The following is an 8,186-nucleotide window of genomic DNA, read 5'->3' on the forward strand; positions in this document are numbered from 1 at the left end:
ATTCTTCAACCTAAACAAGAAGACCTGGACAATGTCACCAATAGACACGATGAAACAGAAATGGGGAGATCCTCATGGACTCCATTCCTAAACAAAGAACTATTTTATGTATAACATGTATGCTTATGTATTTAGTGTGTGTGTGTGTGTGTGTGTGTGTGTGTGTGTGTGTGTGTGTGTGTTTCCGGGGTGGTGGACCAGAGTTTTCATGGTGCACATGTAAAGACCAGAAGACAACTTTGTGCAGTCTTTTTCCTTTTTTTGACATGTTCTGGGAATTGAACTAAGGTCACCAGGCTTGGGTAACTTGTGTCTTTTCCTGCTGAAGCATCTCAAATCCAAGAATCTGACACTTCTTCATCGTTTAATAATCATGATAAAATCATACTTGAAAGCACAAGGATATAGTTATTTACTGCATATCATATCTTAAATACTTACTACCAGTGCCATAGTCAATACTTACAGTAGCTTGTATGGACCACATATCAGCATTTATCATTCCTTTTCTCTATGAGACAGGAAGTTCCAATGACATCAAGCAATAAGCCTATAGGTTACAGCTATAAACACAAAAGGTAAACTTCCCACGGTGTTTCTTTCTGGTGCTTTAGCAAAGTATGTACTCATTTCAAAGTAACCCCAAGATAGCAATAGCCTTTACAGTAAACTAACAGACCACAGGCTTGAATTAGCATTACTTTACAGCAGAAACCATGGGTTTGTTGACAATTTTTTAAATGACATCATTCAATTTTAAGATGTTCTATATTTTCATTACCCTCTCTAGTATCCTCCAACTACATATACCTATAGGACATTAGGCATGTTATACTACAGTTAAATGATAGAATTAAATATAATTCATCTACTCATTTATTTACTTTCTGTGTTGGATGCTCATGTGCACTGTCCCTTGCATATACACATGGAGACGAAGTGGTAACAATGGACTTCTTTTCTATCGATCACTGGTTATCTTCTGTAGTTATTTGTGGGCCTGCGTTCCGGAGGCTTTCCACAGAGATCTCTGGACAGGCCAGGTGTGAGGGTTCGGGAGAAGGGGAGAGAATTGGAGCAGAGAGGGGGAATCACCTCTCCTGCCTTCACTGCTGCAGCTGCTCCACCTCTGCCTCCTTGGCTGCCTTCCCTTCTGTTGCTCCAAGAAGTTGCGCCAGAAGCTCTGCTCTGAGATGGGCCATGCTGAGCTGGCAGGAGGCTGACCAGCTAGCAAGGTGGTGTGGAGGAGTTTCTGGTTTCAGGAGAGCAGGTGTCTTCCCTGGCATCAGTGTTACAGCTCATATGACAGAAGCTCTCAGAAAATGAAGTAATTCTTACTTTATTCCTTTGGATAGGATCTTTATATTTAGTTTTGGGGTGGGTTGAGGTATGACAGTACATGCTCCCTATTGGTTTTGTCTGAGGGGTTGAGGATACCTCATCTACATGTGCCAGGGCTTGGGGTGCTGCCCCTACTATGACTGATGGCCACAAACCTCTCTGTGGTGGGCTGCAGGGGGGCTTCAGCTATGCGACAGGGGCCTGGTTCCAGAAGCAGGGAAAGCTCCTACTATCGTCCCTTCAGGGTCTCTGAGGCTTCTAACCTTAGCTCGACCCTACCAGACTTCCTCTCACAGTCCACCACCCTGCATCTATAAATAAATAAATTAATTGATTGATTTATAAGACAGAAACCTTGGAGTTTGAAGTGTAGAATGGCCTGGCTGGTGAGTGAGTGTCCGCAATGAACTTGTACCAGCCTCTTAGCCTTAGGCTTATAGGTCCATGCCACCACTCCTAGCTTTTTATTTGGTGCTGAGGATCTGAACTCAGGCCTTTGTGTTTGCATGGCAAGGAATTTCACTACTGAAACATCTCCCCAGACATTAAAGTTTAAATAAGCATAATTAACTGGCATCATTGCTTTGTGTAAATATAGTCAGTCATTCTTATTGACTGTAAATTTTTCTTTCACAGAGTGGATCTAGAGCCAGACAAAAATACACTCACAAGGCCTTTTGGTAGACATACAATCTAAATAATAATAATAATAATAGTAGTAGTAGTAGTAGTAGTAGTAGTAGTAGTAGTAGTAGTAGTAGTAATGACAATTAGATGAGACACTGGGATTTAAGGTTTGAAATGTAAGGTCATAATGATTTAATACGATAGTTTAAATAGATCTGGATGAATGTTGGGAGTTTATTAACTATTTGACCAAAAGCAATTGAAATGCATCAGAAAACATTTCAGCATACTGATCTACCCAATCGCGGTCGTGATTTGGACGAGCAGCTGCCTTCTGTCATCATGGCAGAAGTGCAAAGCAACATGGGAGATAACCATGGAACAACTGGCAGTTAGCAAGAATGACTGGTAGATGACAGTGAATCATCAGCAGATTGGTTGGGGAGGAGCTATTCAGAGCTGAAAGTAACCCTAAAGAGGGAGCCTTAAACCTTAATAATTCCCCCTGACAGATGAGCCTAAAGGGAAATGTTATGATTGGGTGTAAAATGTTCCCTGCTGGCTTTTATAATAAACACTTGCCAGCTAGTGGCTCCTTGGGAAGGTCCTGTAGCCTTTTGGAGGTGGGTCCAGATCGAGAAGAAATCTTCAAGTTTAGAGTCTGGCTCTGTTCTCGTACGGTCTGACTCCTGATCTTCCCTGATGTGCACAGGTAGACTCATGCTCCTGTCTCCCAACAGCCAGGAGCGGTTTCCCACCACCATCCTACCCCCACCCCCGCCAAAATGGTCTGAACCTTCAAACGCTGAGCCAGGTTAGCCTTCCATGTCAGGCATTTGCTCACAGCTGTGAGCATAGTGACCCATACAGAAGTTATACTCACCTTCACCGCCATCTGAAGGAGATATGGTGCATGCATTTGAATTTGCAGTGCATGGCATCATGGCAACCCAGCATTTCCCATCTTTCTCTGTGTGTCCCAATAGATTCAGAGATGGGGATAGATAAGAGGTTTCATTTTCAAAACCATATCTGTCACAGGATTTTTTCCATCAAAGAGCTGGACGTTGAATGACGTGCTTTCTGTTCCCCTAGAATTGAATGATCTCTATTGTATAACATATCTCTTATAACAGGAAAGTCTAGGGCTGCTCTGTTGCTTAACTGACACACAGGTGAGAGATGTGTTGAGACAGAAAGGAGGGAAGAGAACATTGGCTTGGTATCTGCAATCAGATTCTCTAACGTACCTTGCCTATAATTATAGTTATTTGTAAACTTATTACTTAAAAGGCAGAGCTGACTCTTCAGAACCCATCATTTACATACGAACATAGCTTTCTGTTCTTATTCTTTCAGATAAACTTCCTCACCATCCCTTCCTAACTCATCATTTTCATAGCTAAGGGAAGCAGATGCTTTTACATTTCACTTCCCAGTTATAATGTGGTATGTGTTGTAAACGAGTTAATGCAGTGTTTAAACAAGTATCAGAGCCCCAGAGATGAGGAAAACTGAGATAACTTTGCAAAGATTGTGATTATCCTTGGGCTTTAGTCTCTAGGGAAATTCCTCTTTCCAGGCCTTGGTTGTAGTCTGAGATTCTGCATTCCTGATAAGAAGAGAAACATTGCTGCTCTAGGCCAGCAGTTCTTTTTTTTTTTTTAAAGATTTATTCATTTATTATGTATAAGTACACTGTAGCTGTCTTCAGATACACCAGAAGAGGGCATCGGATCTCTTTACAGATGGTTGTGAGCCACCATGTGGTTGCTGGGAATTGAACTCAGGATCTCTGGAAGAATAGTCGGGTGCTCTTAACCGCTGAGCCATCTCTCCAGCCCTAGGCCAGCAGTTCTTAAGCTGTGGGTTGTGACCCCTTTGGGTTGTTGAATGTTGCTTTCACACGGGTTGACTAAGACCATCAGAGACACCAGATATGTACATCATAATGCATATTGCTAGGAAAATTAGTTATGAGCTAGAAAGAAAACAATTTTATACTTAATGCCACTGCACATGGAAAACTGTATTAAATGTTTACTGCCTTGGATCTGTTGAAAGTCACTGCTCCCTTCCTAATCTTTCTAGAAGGCAGCAAGAAGTTTGTGTGGTTCCCATTGGACCATTCCTTTCTACATCCCCCTTTAGGATGATGTCATTATGCAGCAAGGTGGGTCCAGGATAAGGTGAAGCCTACCATTGGAGAAGGAAGGGTAGGCAGAAAAAGTCTAGGAAGGAGTGAGGAAAAAAATCAAGATGGAGACAAAGGAGGAAGGTGATTCTGATCCAGGTTTTCTAGGTCAATTTTATATTGTCTAGGTGGGCGATTTATTAATTGACAGTGAGTTTTTTGTGTGGATATATTGTGGATTAAATATTTAACATATAAATCTAATTGCTAAATTACAAGTTTCTGGAGCTTTGATTTTACCCAGCCAGGGGACAGTGTGCGAAGGCAGCTGGCAGAGAAACAACAAGAGTGCAAGACCCCCTTGGCTCTGCTGAGGGAGAGTGCACAGGAACCGATTCTGCCATTTTTTAAAATTTTTACCGCAACATCCCCCATTGCAAAAGCCATCACTGTATGGATTTTTTAAGCCCTTTGTGACAAAGCAATGTAAGCTATGCAGTTTTAAATAATAAATCTATTCTCTTATGATTTCAGATGACAAAGTTCAAATGAAGTACTGGTTCAGCCATTGCTATGTTTGGGATCTAGAATGTCTTCTTCCGCCTTGGGATCTAGACTCAGCTCTACACTATTGTGAGACACCGAGACACTATTGTGGAGAGCCGAGGTCTAGTGGAGTGTTGTCCAGTCAGCTCCTTGGAAGGGATTGTAGAAACCCAGCTCTTTCGTGTCACCTTTCCATGTTTCAATCAGGAGATAAACAGTTTGGTTAAAACAGATTACCATCATGACTTTCTGCATGTTCTCCGCCACGTCTATAAGAATACATTGGACTACAGGTCACTCTGATTCATTCTGAGCTCATAGTAACTCGATTACATCGGCAGACACTGCCTCCTAGTGATGTCATATCTACAGACACTGCGGCTTAATTTTAAATACCTTCGGCAGGATGGATAATCCCACTATTAGCTGAAATTTTAGTTTTATAAAATTTTCTTGCTTTATTTTTAGCAACAGTGGAATTTGATCTACACATAGTTTACATAAATTCTGAAGATCGTTTGACTCTGGTCTTTTGTGGATCCCACACAGATTCTATGCTATCCTGAATCACCTCCTGCCCTTTTCAGAGGATCTAGACTTCCCGGAACACAGCTCACATAGTCTTTTAATCCATTTCTGACTAAGACCTTGACCTAGCAATGGAGGCTGCTATGCCATCTTCATTGCATAAATTGGCATAACCCAGGCCTCCGTGTCCACTTAGAACTGATCTTCTCTGTGAGTCTCCATTATTACCTTCCATTCCCCACCCCCCATTTTCTTTCCTCCATTACACTGTGCCAAAGAACTCCTTCCCTCAGTAAAGTTTTACAGCTGCTGTAGACACAGGACGTAACTATCTTATCTTCGTGTAAACTGAGGAACACCTAATCCCTCAAGGAATCTAAAAGCATTCTATCCAGATGTTTCTTATTCATCCCCAACTCCAGACATGCCTTTTTCCTAGGCTGCCACGCTGGACACTTGTAAGAACTCTGTATCCTTCAGATGCCATTCTCCATAGCACCAGGATTATGGGATGCTGGGAGGCCACTGTAGTCATTTCGAATTCCCACACTTATTTAAAAACACTTTTAGGGCATTTGTTCACATATGCAAGCACACCATCTGCCACAAATACATTACACGCTGAAGAGAGCTCATTTCAAGCTACCATATATGACAGTGCAAAACAAAGTGTAACCAAGGGAGAGAAGGCCTACTATTCTTAGAAAATTCCCATCCAGTCATAAATATTTTGTAAAGTTAAATAACCTTCAGTGACATAAATCGCTCTCAAGGAAAAGGAAAAGCTAAGAGCTGCATTATATCCCTGACCCCAATCATAAATAACCAGAATATGGCTGGGGAAGAACTCCTCTGTGTATACGAAGACCCAAACAATGCCACCAGATGATCACCACTGACCCTTCATTTAATAAGGACCACAAGCGCTTAGTTATTGTTCCCACATCATCAGCAACAAGCCCAGGAGAGCAGATCAATTTAAAACACACATGAACTATTAAAACTATTATGACTACCTGGAATGTTTTTAAAGTGTCTATCGAAAATGTTACTGCTTTAATTTAACAATATCTCTTACAAATCTGCTGTGTTCTTGACGCCATTCCCCTGGATGATATGCCTCAGTGACAAATACCTCTTCCTAATGCAAGGAGCAGGGCAGTAGGAAAAGATGTTGCAGGGCCTGGCATCTGAAATATAGGGAAGTAAAGCGGGATGGAGTGCTGGGAAATTAGAGTTGGGCTGGCTGAGTTACCTATTTGTGCATGGCTGAAGGACTGCCTTTTTGTTGGAAGTAACATTGGAGGAAGAGTGTGAAGAATGAAGGGGGTAAATCGGGGCAGTGAGACGCAGCTTAGGAAGGTGAATGTCAAGTCCCAGAGCGAGCAGAGAAGCAAATCAAGCAAGAGAGACTAGACATGAGCCTATAGAGATCATGGTTGCCACTTCTGCAAAGCAGGCTTGTTTAGTTTTCCCACTCATGAGCTCCTTTCACCGGAGACATTTTGACAGAACACTTGGTGTAGAGGCACATAATATAAATATACAAATCCGATGACAATAAGTCAAGAAGAAATACAAAGTCATGCTTCGGTACATATGCATACACATTTGTATATTATTTTACCATTTATAAAAGACTAAAATAGATTTGCATACTAATGAGACGGGTATGTTTAGCTTTGCAAGAGTTGTGAAATCTTTCTGTGTTCCGTGACTTACACAGAAGTTGAAGGGTCATGAGTTCAAAACCGTCTTTGGCTGTATAGCTAATTTCAGGGGAATATGTGGTACATAGAACCTTGTCTCAAAAGAAACTGTTGCCATGCACTGTGTGTCTATGTGCCTAGGGTTATCTGGAGATCTCAGGTGATTATGAGCTACTGCCCTGCAGCTACAAGAGCAGCAAGCAGGTTTAACAGTCAAGCCATCTCTCCAGCCCCAAGATTCACATTGACTTTGGACAAGACAGAAAGCTATTAGAGTGGTCTCCAGGGGGCGTGACTTGATTGCATTGTGTTTGGATGGGTAGGAGAAGAATATGCAGATGCCTGTTTACGTTGCTAAGCCAGAAATGATGCTGGCTTTGGCCTGGGTCTACACAGAAACGATGCTGAAGGAGGTTAGCCCATGGATCTGTTTGGAAGATGAACCCGGGTTTGGCTGACCTTCGAGAAGGGGCATGAGAAAAGAGATGAGTCTATGCTTTGGCCTGAGATGCTGGAAGGATGGAGTCACCACAGGCAAAGAAAAGGAGGAGGAGGTTTTGTTGGAAGGACTGCAAATTGAATGTTTGGTTTGGAGTCTATCCTTTCAGGGACGTGGATTCATGACATGTGGATCTGTCAAGCAGAACTTAGATGTTGGACATATGACAAAGACATAAATCCTGACTACAAAATAATGAGCACGGCTATTCTTTAACAGTATAGAAACAACTTGACATTATCCAAACTAAGCCATCATTCCGTACACTCTTGCAGCACATTTTACAGGGCCAGTTCTGGCTGTCTGCAATGTTCCTGTGGTTGCTAAGATAAATAAACAGTATATGCATCCCTCTGGATGCCTTTGCTCTCATCCTGTCAGCATATTTCAAACTGGCCTTGCGGGACCACACCAAGAATGAAAAACCTTCTGATTAAGGTTCCATTGTTTATATTAACACCAGTTGTTTTCTCTTGTGAATTTAAGATTGTGTAAAAGTACTCTGGTCTCTGGTCCCTCAAGAGTTCACATCAACAAAAGCACTGCCTTGAATGGTGCTTGATAACTTGCTGATGGTTTCACAGTCGCAAGTAAACAGTACTAAAAGATAAAATAGCGTTTTCCTGGAACTGCAGGTGGTCTTAGTGGGGTTCAGGATTACCTGCATAAGCACGTGTAACTGTAAAATCATAAAAATGTGTGAAATTCATAGTTGAAGTTATTTCTCATGGGAAACTAAGAGGCACATTTAGACAATTCTTTTGTAAGTTACATTAATCATTGGTTTATAAAGGACACATTT

The sequence above is a fragment of the Rattus norvegicus genome, chromosome 7 (genome assembly GCF_036323735.1).
Source record: "Rattus norvegicus strain BN/NHsdMcwi chromosome 7, GRCr8, whole genome shotgun sequence".
Classification (NCBI taxonomy): Eukaryota; Metazoa; Chordata; class Mammalia; order Rodentia; family Muridae; genus Rattus; species Rattus norvegicus.